The sequence below is a fragment of the Astatotilapia calliptera genome, chromosome 7 (genome assembly GCF_900246225.1).
Source record: "Astatotilapia calliptera chromosome 7, fAstCal1.2, whole genome shotgun sequence".
Classification (NCBI taxonomy): Eukaryota; Metazoa; Chordata; class Actinopteri; order Cichliformes; family Cichlidae; genus Astatotilapia; species Astatotilapia calliptera.
Window position 1 is genome coordinate 41,974,407 of NC_039308.1, and position 13,651 is coordinate 41,988,057.

Below are 13,651 nucleotides of genomic sequence, written 5' to 3' on the forward strand. Positions count from 1 at the left end.
AGGGTACATCTTTGGCCATCTTACAGCCATTCCCGAACTCTCTGTGATACTCATGGTCATTGATCAATGGGTGTTGATCAGTGGTTGTTGATCAGTGGTCATGACAATTTGCATATTAATGATCAAGAAACTGACCTCACATTGTTTGTCAGTGGTTCTAGTTTCAGTCATTGTGCAAATGTACTGTTTATAAGGTTGGGGAAACCTGCAGTCAGATGAGACTGAAAAAGTCCCTTGGATGATGATGAAACATTTCTCCCACTGAAAATGCTACGTCCAGATGAACAGAAGCAACTGTTGAGCTAGTTAATAGGTATGTCCTCATTGGCATCTGTTGGGATTTTATTTTGAAAGGATTCAATTCAATTCAATTCAATTCAATTTTATTTATATAGCGCCAAATCACAACAAAAGTCGCCTCAAGGCGCTTCATAGATACAGAGAAAAACCCAACAATCATATGACCCCCTATGAGCAAGCACTTTGGCGACAGTGGGAAGGAAAAACTCCCTTTTAACAGGAAGAAACCTCTGGCAGAACCAGGCTCAGGGAGGGGCGGCCATCTGCTGCGACCGGTTGGGGTGAGAGAAGGAAGACAGGATAAAAGACATGCTGTGGAAGAGAGACAGAGGTTAATAACAGATATGATTCAATGCAGAGAGGTCTGTTAATACATAGTGAGTGAGAAAGGTGACTGGAAAGGAAAAACTCAATGCATCATGGGAATCCCCCGGCAGCCTACGTCTATTGCAGCATAACTAAGGGAGGATTCAGGATCACCTGGTCCAGCCCTAACTATATGCTTTAGCAAAAAGGAAAGTTTTAAGCCTAATCTTGAAAGTAGAGATAGTGTCTGTCTCCCGAATCCAAACTGGAAGCTGGTTCCACAGAAGAGGGGCCTGAAAACTGAAGGCTCTCCCTCCCATTCTACTTTTAAATACTCTAGGAACAACAAGTAGGCCTGCAGAGCGAGAGCGAAGTGCTCTAATAGGGTGATATGGTACTACAAGGTCATTAAGATAAGATGGGGCCTGATTATTTAAGACCTTGTATGTGAGGAGCAGGATTTTGAATTCAATTCTGGATTTAACAGGAAGCCAATGAAGGGAAGCCAAAACAGGAGAAATATGCTCTCTCTTTCTAGTCCCTGTCAGGACTCTTGCTGCAGCATTTTGGATTAGTTGAAAGCTTTTCAGTGAGTTTTTTGGACATCCTGATAATAATGAATTACAGTCGTCCAGCCTGGAAGTAATAAATGCATGAACTAGTTTTTCAGCGTCACTCTGAGACAGGATATTTCTAATTTTAGAGATGTTGCGCAAATGGAAGAACGCAGTCTTACATATTTGTTTAATATGTGCTTTGAAGGACATGTCCTGGTCAAAAATGACTCCAAGGTTCCTCACAGTGTTACTGGAGGCCAAGGTAATGCCATCCAGAGTAAGAATCTGGTTAGATACCATATTTCTAAGATTTTCAGGGCCGAGTACAATAACCTCAGTTTTATCTGAATTAAGAAGCAGAAAGTTAGCGGCCATCCAGGTCTTTATGTCTTTAAGACATTCCTTCAGTTTAACTAATTGGTGTGTGTTATCTGGCTTCATGGACAGATAGAGCTGGGTGTCATCAGCATAGCAGTGAAAATGTATGCTATGTCTTCTAATGATGCTGCCTAAGGGAAGCATGTATAATGTAAACAGAATTGGTCCTAGCACTGAACCCTGTGGAACTCCATAATTAACCTCAGTGTGTGAAGAGGACTCTCCATTTACATGCACAAATTGGAGTCTATTAGATAGATATGATACAAACCACTGCAGTGCAGTACCTGTAATACCTACAGCATGTTCTAATCGCTCTAATAGGATATTATGGTCGACAGTATTGAATGCTGCACTAAGGTCTAGCAGGACAAGCACAGAGATGAGTCCACTGTCAGAGGCCATAAGAAGATCATTTGTAACCTTCACTAAAGCTGTTTCTGTGCTGTGATGAGCTCTGAAACCTGACTGAAACTCTTCAAATAAACCATTCCTCTGCAGATGATCTGTTAGCTGTTTGACAACCACTCTTTCAAGGATTTTTGATATGAAAGGAAGGTTGGAGATTGGCCTATAATTAGCTAAGACTGCTGGGTCTAGAGATGGCTTTTTGAGTAAAGGTTTAACTACAGCCAGCTTGAAGGCCTGTGGTATATAGCCGATTATTAGAGATAGGTTGATCATATTTAAGATCGAAGAATTAATTAATGGCAGGACGTCTTTGAGCAGTTTTGTAGGAATGGGGTCTAAAAGACACGTTGAAGGTTTGGAGGAAGTAATTATTGAAGGATGCTTCCTGTTATGCTGCGGAGTATACTCGAGAGTAGAGCTGGGCGATATATCGAGTTTTTAAAACATATCGATATATTTTTATACGAGATATAAGATGTGACAATATCCTTTATATCGATATAGTCTATGTTACGTTATAATTATAGTTGTGGAGCCGCAAGTTTGCCTCTCTTTCGTCCACTTTTGTCTCTACGCAACGTTACTCCGCCTCGCCTTCACTGAAGACAACTCCCCCTCCTCCCCCATCGCTTCACGTGCAGGCAGCGACAAGACGGACACGGCAAATCTCCGTTAACGAGTTACTGCGCATCGCCCCATGCGTGGGGCTGGACGGCGTCAACGTGCTAACGAGCTAAACATGCTAACGAGCTAAACATGCTAACGAGCTAACCGCGCTAACGAGCTAACAGCGCTAACCCTAAAATCCTTTCATTCTCTCAAAAGTTGATAGCGCGCCTTATGTATGAATTCTGGTTGTGCTTGATGGCCGCGAACCGATTTTATGTGGTACACGGCGCTCAGCAATCTGTCAAAAATGTTTGAGTACGACTTTGGTAAGCTACGGAGCTGCACCGCTTGATAGATTGTCGGCGCATTACGGCTACCGAAGAGCTTCGCGGTGTGATACGTACTGTGCATCAACGTAATATTACCGTATTGTGTGTGTATAAGGACCATAAATGGCACCTGTAAGAGACGTGGTTATGAAGCGGATTTCAAACTCCAGGCTATCAGTCACACAGTAAAACTTGGGAACAGAGCAGCTGTGAAATCTGTCTGTCTTTGTTATTACGCTCAGCGTCTTTTAGTTTACATTTTGACTGCACAATTGTGAGCTCTTTGTTTAGCACAAAAACAACCTTGTTTTCTTTTATTTATGGAGCATTATTATTTAATGAATGCTCATAATTTAATTTTGAGTAATTTTTCATGTACATCTGTGCTGTATGTTAATAAAAGTGCCTGTGTGACATCTGGGACACAGCTTTGACTAAGAACTCTCTTTTTGTTCTTACTTTATGGCTTAAAAAAAAAAACGAGATATATATCTTATATCGCCATCCAGCTAAAAAATATCGAGATATGAATTTTGGGTCATATCGCCCAGCCCTACTCGAGAGTTCAATAAATAAAGACACATTGGTGTGAATGTTCCAGTAAAAAAGCCGATGCTCCACGTGTGATTATTCCTCCAATAAGTATCTTCAGTATTCATGCAGATTCTGCTGGAAGACCCGTCTCTGCTAACAGGTTATGGGCCTAGGAAAATATTGAAGCTACGCCAGGGGAAAGTTTACCACCAGAAAAGTCGCAAAGTACAGCGTGTTCGGTGAGGACTAGCATGCTAAGTTAGCACCATGAGTAAGCGTGTTGGTGAACCCAGTGGCCGATGAGTAAGGTTGGTTTTTGACGGAGATGAGAAGAATTATGAACTGTGGGAGACAACCTTTTTGGGACATCTTAGATTACAAGGTCTAAAAGAGACAATATTGAAGAGTAATGACGAAGATGAGGACGACGAAGATAAGAATGCCCAGGCCTATGCAGAGTTAATACAGATCCTGCATGATAAGAGTTTATTGCTTGTGACGAGAGAAGCTGCCGATGATGGACGCGAGGCACTGAAAATATTAAGAGACTACTATGCCGGAAAAGGTAAACCAAGAATTATCAGCCTTTATACTGAACTGACTTCTCTGAAGAAAGCAAGCAGTGAGAGCGTCACGGAGTACATCATAGCGCAGAGACACTTATTACTAGTGCTGGGTATCGTCACTGATTTCTAGAATCGATTCGATTCCAATTCACAAGGTCCTGAATCGATTCGATCCACGATTCGATTCAATTCGATTTGAATCGGGGAAATTTTGCCTCAGTCAGAAATATTATAATTCAGATCATGCATCAGTACATTTACATATTTTTGTATCTATAAAAAGGAAGCTGACACTTTCCAGACTTTATCAAAGGTGTGAGCGTCACAGCAGATGCCTTTGTGTCAAAGTAGCTGAAGATAAAACACAGAAAAACATGAAGGCGACTTTCTTGGCCTGGGATTTTATAAAAATATTCTGCAGTACATCAAAAACGAAAGAAAACCATTAATCAACATATGAACATTACCTCTGAAGTTACAGCGGTTTTATTAGAGACACGGCTAACGTTTTGCATAATTTTATAAAGTTTAAATTTGTTCAGCCTATTGAACGGCAGAAATTAGGTTTTCTTTTCAGAAGTAAGTAAAAGGAAAAAAAAACATCGGCCGACAGCGCTGTAAATAAGCGTAAATAAGCAAGCGAATAATGCAGAAAACAGATTTCGGGGATAGACGGGAAACTGTTCTTGAAGTACACTGAGAAAGAGAGAGAGAGAGCTGTGCATGAAGTGTGATTTTATTTTTATTTTTTTTATCGTGGTGGAAGCAAAACAGCAAAAGTCAGAGGGAATTCATGACGATGTTTATGTGAAGCTTAGTTTGGATCTTCTTTTGCTGCTGGTTCGGTCAATATTGTTTGGAGAGAGATCAAACTAACAGCTTTAGAATCAGCGCAAAAAGGGCGTAAACACAAAGCATGGACCCGCCGAAACATCAGAATCAGCGAGCTGTCGGCTTTCAGCCCCGACTGTCCGTGCCGTCGGGTGAGAAAGGCGACATCTCACTGATTCTGATCCGCGGGTCCGCACTTTGTGTTTAGGTCTTTGTGCAGAATCCGTGTACCTGCTCTCATTTACTCTTTTAAATGTATGGTGGTTGTCAAAATTTTGTGACGTTTCACCTGAGATTCTGGAATTTCGGGCAAAATATAAATACATTTTAATAAAAATCGATTCAGGATTTTAATGAATCGATATCACGTTATCCAAGCCAGAATCGATTTTAATCGAGGAATCGATTATTAAAACCCACCCCTACTTATTACTAGAGATGGCACGATACCACTTTTTTATGTCCGATACCGATACCGATATCATAAATTTGGATATCTGCTGATACCGATATGAATCCGATATAGTGTTTTTTAATCAACAAAACTGTTTTTTAAATATCTTGCTGCATTTTGTATAAGTTCATACTCAAGTTTAAAACAACAACTACACTAAAGCTATTCTGTTATACCTGTATGCAAAAAAAAATATTTCATAGTTCAGCAATACTGATCAATCTAATAAACTTAAACCTACACCATCCTCCCTATTCTGGTATTTTAAAGAGTACTTAGCATAAATATTAAGCAACCTAACTAATAGGGTTCCAACTCCCAGCAACAACAAAAATAAATAAATAAAAAATAGGGAACCACCCCTCACACTCCACCTCATGATGCTTAATCGCCGTAATCAACCTTAATTTGATGCAGTGTGAAAAAAATGCACAGAAATCAATTATCTTTCAAGAAATATTAAATAGATTCAACATCTTTCTTCAACAAAATTGCAGACTGCACAGATGGTACCTTCCCAAAGGAAAAAGTACTATAGCTTACTAGGGTATATATATTAGACTTAATAGTTACTATATACAGTAATTGACTTCTATTCATTTTACATCAAATTAAAACTTTGGGTGTCAGATAATTATTTATTAAAAGCTAGATATTTTAAATGAGAATAAGAAAGAAAAGTATGTCTTTGTGCCCCCTTTTCCCTGTTAATGCCCTATCGGCCCCCCTGGCTAAACTTTGCTAGATCCGCCCCTGCACAGTTACCAGCGTCAGCTACGTAGAAAAAGATCCTCGAGTAGAAAGTAATATTAAATACATTCTAACAATAGCTGATCAAGCTTAAACGTGCTGCTGTTGTTCAGCCGCTGGTTTCCTCTTTCTGGTGCAAAGTGGGCCAAAAACAAACCAGAGAGACTAACTCGCGACAGAAAAGCCGATCAGCTGATCGTTAAGCAGTTTCATGATTGAAGTAGCAGCAGGAGAGGCAGTCGCTTGTTAAGCTTAACGCAGGAATGCTTTACAAACATTCAGAGGTGGACTTACACACTTGCTTTACTTCTCTCGGGATAACTTTGTCGGAGATGAAATGCCGGGTTGCTAGCGAAGCTCCAAATGCTATCCAGACCACCGACAGGTCCCGCATGCCACAGCCACTCTATCACGTGATGCATACTGCTCCGACGTGCTAACGTTCTGAGGCGAGTTACGGCGTGTTGCAAGTTTTGTGAGGTGCTTTCGTGATATTTAATGGATCGGATTACATTTTTTATTTTTCTCCGATATCCGATCCAGTAATTTAGGTCAGTATCGGACCGATACCGATACATAATATCGGATCGGTCCATCTCTACTTATTACAGCCCTGAGAAATGCTGGAGAGACACTTAGTGATGGTCTGCTTGTAGCGATGGTGTTAAAAAGTTTACCAGAAGCATTTAAACCTTTTTCTGTTCACATTACGCAAAGTGAATCAGAAATCAAGTTTGCAGAATTTAAAACAAAACTCCGCAGCTATGAGGACACTGAGAAAATGCGCTTAGTGGAACAAGAGGATAACATCATGAAGGCGAGAGTGGAACCCAGCGCGAGACCAGCAGCAGCTGCTAATGACCACAGGAGAGACATGTCAGACATAGTCTGTTTTAAGTGTGGCCAGCGGGGACACAAGGCCAGAGCATGCCGCTACAAACAATGGTGCGGTCACTGTAGGAGCAACACCCATCGAGAGTCGACTTGCAGGAGACGACAACGGAATGATGAAGCGCGCACAGCCTCGGAGGAGGGCGGCAATGCAGAGAGCGACGACACCTATGTCTTCCGGATGAGCGATGACTACGAGGAACCTCAACAGCGACAGGACATCAGGACCAAAGGCCTGATGGTGGATACTGGTGCAACATCACACATCCTGAATGATAAAACAGCGTTCAAGAGATTTAATGACGACTTCCAGCCGGGAACACACTGTGTGGAATTAGCTGATGGCACCAGGTGTAAAGGAGTGGCTGAAGGCAGAGGAGATGCAGAGGTGTGCTTGGTTGACAGCAGAGGGAGACAGTGTAAAACAACACTGAAAGACGCTCTATATATTCCCTCATTTCCACAGAATATCTTCTCTGTGAGAGCGGCCACCGCGAATGGAGCTACTATCATCTTTGAGAAAGGAAGGAACGTCCTTCAACACAGAGAAAGTTCTACATCCATGAGCACAACAGACAACCAAAGTCTGAACTGTGAGGTGTGTATCCAGGGAAAATGTGTCCAGACTAGGAATAGAAACCCTGACAGAAGAGCTGAGAAACCCCTTGAGCTGGTACATACGGATCTAGCAGGGCCGATAGATCCAGAATCACGAGATGGACACAGATATACATTATTGTTTACCGATGACTTTTCCGGTGCAGTATTTGTATATTTTCTCAAAAACAAAAGTGAAGCAATGCAAGCAACTGAAATCGTTTTGGCCAATACAGCCCCACACGGGAAGGTAAAGTGTATCAGGTCAGATAACGGCACAGAGTTCATGGCAAAGAGTTACCAGGCATCATTAAACAAACATGGAATAAGACATGAAACTTCAGCCCTCACCAGAATGGTACAGCAGAACGTGGCTGGAGAACACTTTTTGATATGGGAAGGTGCATGCTTATTGAGAGTGCTGTACCAAAGGAATTATGGACATATGCAGTTCAAACAGCGGCTATTGTGAGAAACAGGTGCTTTAACAACCGGACAGGACAGACACCTTACTTTTTGCTGACTGGTCAGAAGCATAATCTATCCAGAATGCGAAAGTTTGGGTGTGAGTGTTATGCTTACAAGCAACACAAGGGTAAGCTGGATTCTAGGTGTACAAAAGGGATTTTTGTAGGCTACGACAAAAACAGTCCAGCATACAAGGTTTATTTCCCAGACAGCGCTAAAATGCAAAGGTTTAGGCTGGTTAAGTTTGTAACCAAACACAATGAGGAAAAGCAAACACAAACTGATACGACATCTGAGGATGAGGACATACAGGTGAGGGAGAGACGAAACGTGAACAAGGAAAGCCCCAGTACCAGTTCACAGGAACCAGATACTGACAACCAACCAGAAGTGAACAGTCAGATGCCACTTAGTGATGAGACTGAAAACTCCAGAAGCTATCCTTCTAGAACAAGAAAAAAAGCAGATTATCTAAATGAATATGAGTCAGGAGAAGACATTGATGATCAAGTGCTGACTAACATAGACTACTGTTACAGACTGATAAGTAACTCACTCGTGACATTCAGTGAAGCTGTAAAGTCACCCAACTCTAAAGAGTGGAAAGCAGCTATGGATGAGGAAATGCAATCCTTAAAAGAGAACCACACTTTTACCCTAACTAGCTTACCTGAGGGGAAGAAAGCAGTGGGGGTAGATGGGTATATGTGAAGAAAAACAGTGGCGATGGATCAGAAAAATATAAAGCACAGTACGTAGCTCAAGGTTACAACCAGTGTTTTGAAATAGACTATGACGAAACTTTTTCTCTGACTGCTAACCTGACAAGCATAAGAGTATTGATGAAGTGTCCAATACAAGAAAACCTGATTTTGCATCAGATGGATGTAAAAACTGCATACTTGCATGCACCAATAGACTTTGTAGTTTACCTTGAGCAGCCGGAAGGCTATGAAGTAAAACAGATGAAAAACTGGTCTATAAGCTGGAAAAGTCACTTTATGGGCTTAAACAGTCAGGCCGAAACTGGAACAGGACATTACATGACTATTTGATAGAGAACGGTTTCATGCAGAGTCCTGTAGATCATTGTGTTTACACAAGGAAAGCAAGAAAAGACAAAGTGATCGTGATCATATGGGTTGATGATATTATTATTGCAGCCAGTGTTGAAAGTGTTTTGAAAACTGTGAAGGGAATGCTAACTGCAATGAAAGATATAGAATAGAATAGAATAATCCTTTAATTGTCCCACAAGGGGAAATTTGGTAATCTGTATGGGGAAACTCAAACATTTTCTTGGTATTGATTTTGAGCAAACTAAAGATTGTGTAAAAATGTCACAAGAGAGATATGTAGAAAACATACTGGAAGGATTTCAAATGCAAGACTGTAAACCAAGATCAATCAATCAATCTTTATTTATAAAGCACTTTTCATACAGAAATGTAGCACAAAGTGCTTTACATGGTTAAAAGCAGCCCACCCCACCCCATCCCGCCCTCCAATTCACTCCCCACACTCTCATTAACATAAGCGGTCATGGATACATACACACACTCAGAGTCAAATATAACACCCAGGTTTTTCACTTGTATAGGGCATAGTGAAAATGCCTGTAATTTAGACAAGAGCATCTCTCTCTGAGCCTCAGGACCGACAATTAAAACTTCAGTTTTGTTCTGGTTAAGCTGCCATCCAAGATTTTATATCTAGAATACAGTTAAAAAGGGCATCCATTGGTCTGGTGTCATCAGGAGACACGGAGATGTACAGCTGAGTATCATCAGCGTAACTGTGAAAGTTCACTCCATGCCTCCTGATGACACCGCCAAGAGGGAGCATATACAAATTAAAAAGTACAGGGCCTAAAACCGACCCTTGGGGCACACCACAAGTTATTTTATGGATCTTAGAGGAGCATGTATCCATACTCACCATAAAAGTTCTGTCTGAGAGATAGGAAGTGAACCAGTTGTGTACAGCACCAGAGAGGCCCACCATGTGTTTCAGTCTGTTTAAAAGAATAGCGTGGTCTACTGTATCAAAGGCTGCGCTTAGATCCAGTAGCACCAGGACTGAGAGCTTTTGGGCGTCCCAGTTACATCTAAGATCATTTAAAACCTTTAGGAGAGCAGTCTCTGTGCTGTGGTTCACCCTAAATCCAGGCTGGAATATCTCCGGGATCTGTCTATCATTCAGAAAATCATTAATCTGAATAAAAACAAGTTTTTCTAAAATTTTACTTAAAAATGGTAAGTTGGATACAGGTCTGTAATTATTAAAATCATTACAATCCAAATTGCTCTTCTTCAGAAGATCAACTCCTTGTGAGCAAAAGTTGAACTACAATGATGATGCTGATGTACAGAGAGGCAGTAGGTAGCCTTATTTACTTGACCTCTTGCACACGACCAGATTTGAGTTTTGTTGTAAGTAAGCTGTCACAGCACTTCAAAGAACCAACTTTAGAACATTGGACTGCTGTGAAACATGTTCTGAGGTATTTGAAACAATCAAAAGACAAGACATTGTGCTACAGGAAAAGTGACAAAAGATTTGAGAGTACAAGGTCACAGTGACTCAGACTGGGCTGCAGATGTGACTGACAGGAGTACTACAGGTTACTGCATAAGCCTGAATGAAGAAGGTACTTTGGTGTCATGGCGAACAAAGGAGCAGCCAACTGTTGCCTTATCAACTTGTGAAGCAGAGTACATAGCTTTGGCAGCAACAACACAAGAATGTTTGTACTTGACACAACTGTTGCAAAGCATGTATGAGCATCAAAAGGGACCACCAAAGATTTTTGAGGACAATCAAGGGACTATTGCATTGGCAAAGAATCCTGTTAACAGACAGAGGTGTAAGCGTATCGATATCAAGTATCATTTTGTGAGATCAACAGTTAATGCTGGAAATTTGATATTGGAATATTGTTCGACAGGTCTGATCGTGGCCAATGTTATGACAAAGCCAGCAACAAAGGGGAAGTTATTGAAGTTTGCAAAATATATGTTTGGAGTGTAAACAAATAGTAAAGAAAAACTGTTTCTTTTGAAATGCATGTAAAGCTGACAATGTGAGTGCAAGTGGGGTGTTGAGCTAGTTAATAGGTATGTCCTCATTGGCATCTGTTGGGATTTTATTTTGAAAGGATGCTTCCTGTTATGCTACGCCAGAGTTCAATAAATAAAGACACATTGGTGTGAATGTTCCGTCAAAAAGCCGATGCCCCACGTGTGATTATTCCTCCGTGTAGATAAGTGTCTTCAGTATTCATGCAGATTCTGCTGGAAGACCCGTCTACATCTAAAGTTCTTTGTATGAGAAATGGACACAAAATACCAAAAGGAAAAAGGAAAAAAAGAAATGCAGAGCAATCCAAAGAAAAACAAACAAGCTCAGCAGCCACTGTCATTCCTAAATGCAGTCTGCAAACAAATGCAGAGAGTGTCTGTCAGTGGTGGGTTTAAAAACTGTAGCTAAATGCTTTTCTTGGCATTTGGCAGGGCTGCACAGAAGCATGGGGTCTAGAAATAAATAGTAAATGCACTGGTTCTTGTATAGCATTGTTCTACCCTCCACAAGCACTGAAAGCACTTTATACAACATGCCTCATTCACCATTTCATGCAAGCACTTTTTTTCTGCACCTAGGTGTTTTCTGTCTAACACTCACACGCCGATGAATGCACTGGGGATCAGCTTGACGTTCAGTATCTTTTTAACTGTTTATTTAGCTGTATTTTTCACAAATGGAACAAACTTAAACACATTACCAGTTGGTCATACATATGCTATCAATTCACTGATCAGTCTGTACATTTAAAGGGAAAAAACGCATAAATATCAGTTGCTTAATTACTATTGATAAATGGTAAATGGCCTGTATTTGTATAGCGCTTTACTAGTCCCTAAGGACCCCAAAGCACTTTACACATTCAGTCATCCACCCATTCACGCACTGGTGATGGCAAGCTACATTGTAGCCACAGCCACCCTGGGGCGCACTGACAGAGGCGAGGCTGCCGGACACTGGCGCCACCAGGCCCTCTGACCACCACCAGTAGGCAACGGGTGAAGTGTCTTGCCGAAGAACACAACGACTGAGGCTGTTGGAGCCGGGGCTCGAACCAGCAGCCTTCCGATTACAAGACGAACTGCCAACTCTTATGCCACGATCGCCCCACTATTAGTACTATTAGATAAGACAATCCATTCAAAAAGAAAGGTTCATCTCGCTTCCAAGTACATTCTATGTTGTCTTTGTTACCTCCTCCAAATAAGGCAAAATGACTGGCCATCTCCTAAATATATGGTGGTCTGCCAGCTGTTCTCCACACTTCTGCCGACACAAACCATTTGTCATTTTTCCAGCAAAATTCTCTCCAGGAGCCTGAGCTGGTAGAAGTCAGCTGCATTAGATACACATTCTGCCAATCACCCTCTGGTATGGAACCTTTCTCCCAGTTAGATTTTGAAAGGTTATTTTTGTTTTTTTATTGTTTAGATAGTTGAATACAGTCTTCACACAACTTTCTTATTTCTTTTGGTTTTATCCATGTCAGTAAATATGTCAATTATATTGGAGTCCTTTGTATTTCTAAATGTTTTATCTTGTCATTAAAATAGTCTCTAACCTGAAAGTACTTAAAAAAAGTTAATTTTACCTAAGCCATTAGTTTCCTGGATTTTATGAAAGCTATACAGCTCCATCTCCATCTGACACGACCAAACAGGAGAAGGTAATAACGATTTTGTTCCAATATTTAAAGCACCCATTGATTGTGTCTGCTGTGAAATCTGGGTCAGATGTGATCCATTTTTATATTCTAGGATGTTTTTCCAGTAGTGGTGATTTACACTCACTAACCCAAATTCTGAGTGGTACCTTGGACCATTGGTTTAGGGTCTTAGCATGCTGTCTATATAACATTTTGCTTCCCAGAAGAGATTGTAATGAAATGTGAAATTTACCATGTTCTTCCATTTTGTAAAATAACTGGGAATTGCAGCAGCATGCTAGGGATCTTAGTTGGATAGCTAATAAATGGATAGACATGGCAGTGATTCAGCTGTTTCTTTAGGAAGTTGTAATATTTTAAATTGAATCCGTGGCCTTCTGCCCACACATATAAATCTAGAAATTCACTTGTTCCTTTCAATAAATTATTTTGATGTAAATTATTATTATTATTATTATTATTATTATTATTATTATTATTATTATTATTATTATTATTATTATTATTATGCATTTCTAAGGCAAACCTGCTCATATCTGCCTTGATATGTTTGGTCAAAACGGTATTTCTTAACTTTAGTATTCGCATGATAAGGTGGGGCCAGGTTTCACAATGAACTCACCCGAAACTCTGGCTGATTGGGACCCACACCCAGTTTCACACCTTGGCTCCCTCTGTGGGGGGATACTCCCACTAGGTTTATATCTGGGACTCTCCACCATTTGACCTTAGAACTGAAGAAGCTTCTCGGATGAGAGGTGAAACGTCTTCAAGCAACTTAAAGAAGTCCAGACGCTTTTCTTTGCAAGCTCCTTTGACTACGATGACCTGGATGACTGAGAACCTTCACAGACTTAACTTTAGTAACGTTCTATATGTTTAGATATTAATAGCAATAATATTATTAGCAATGAATTGAAAGT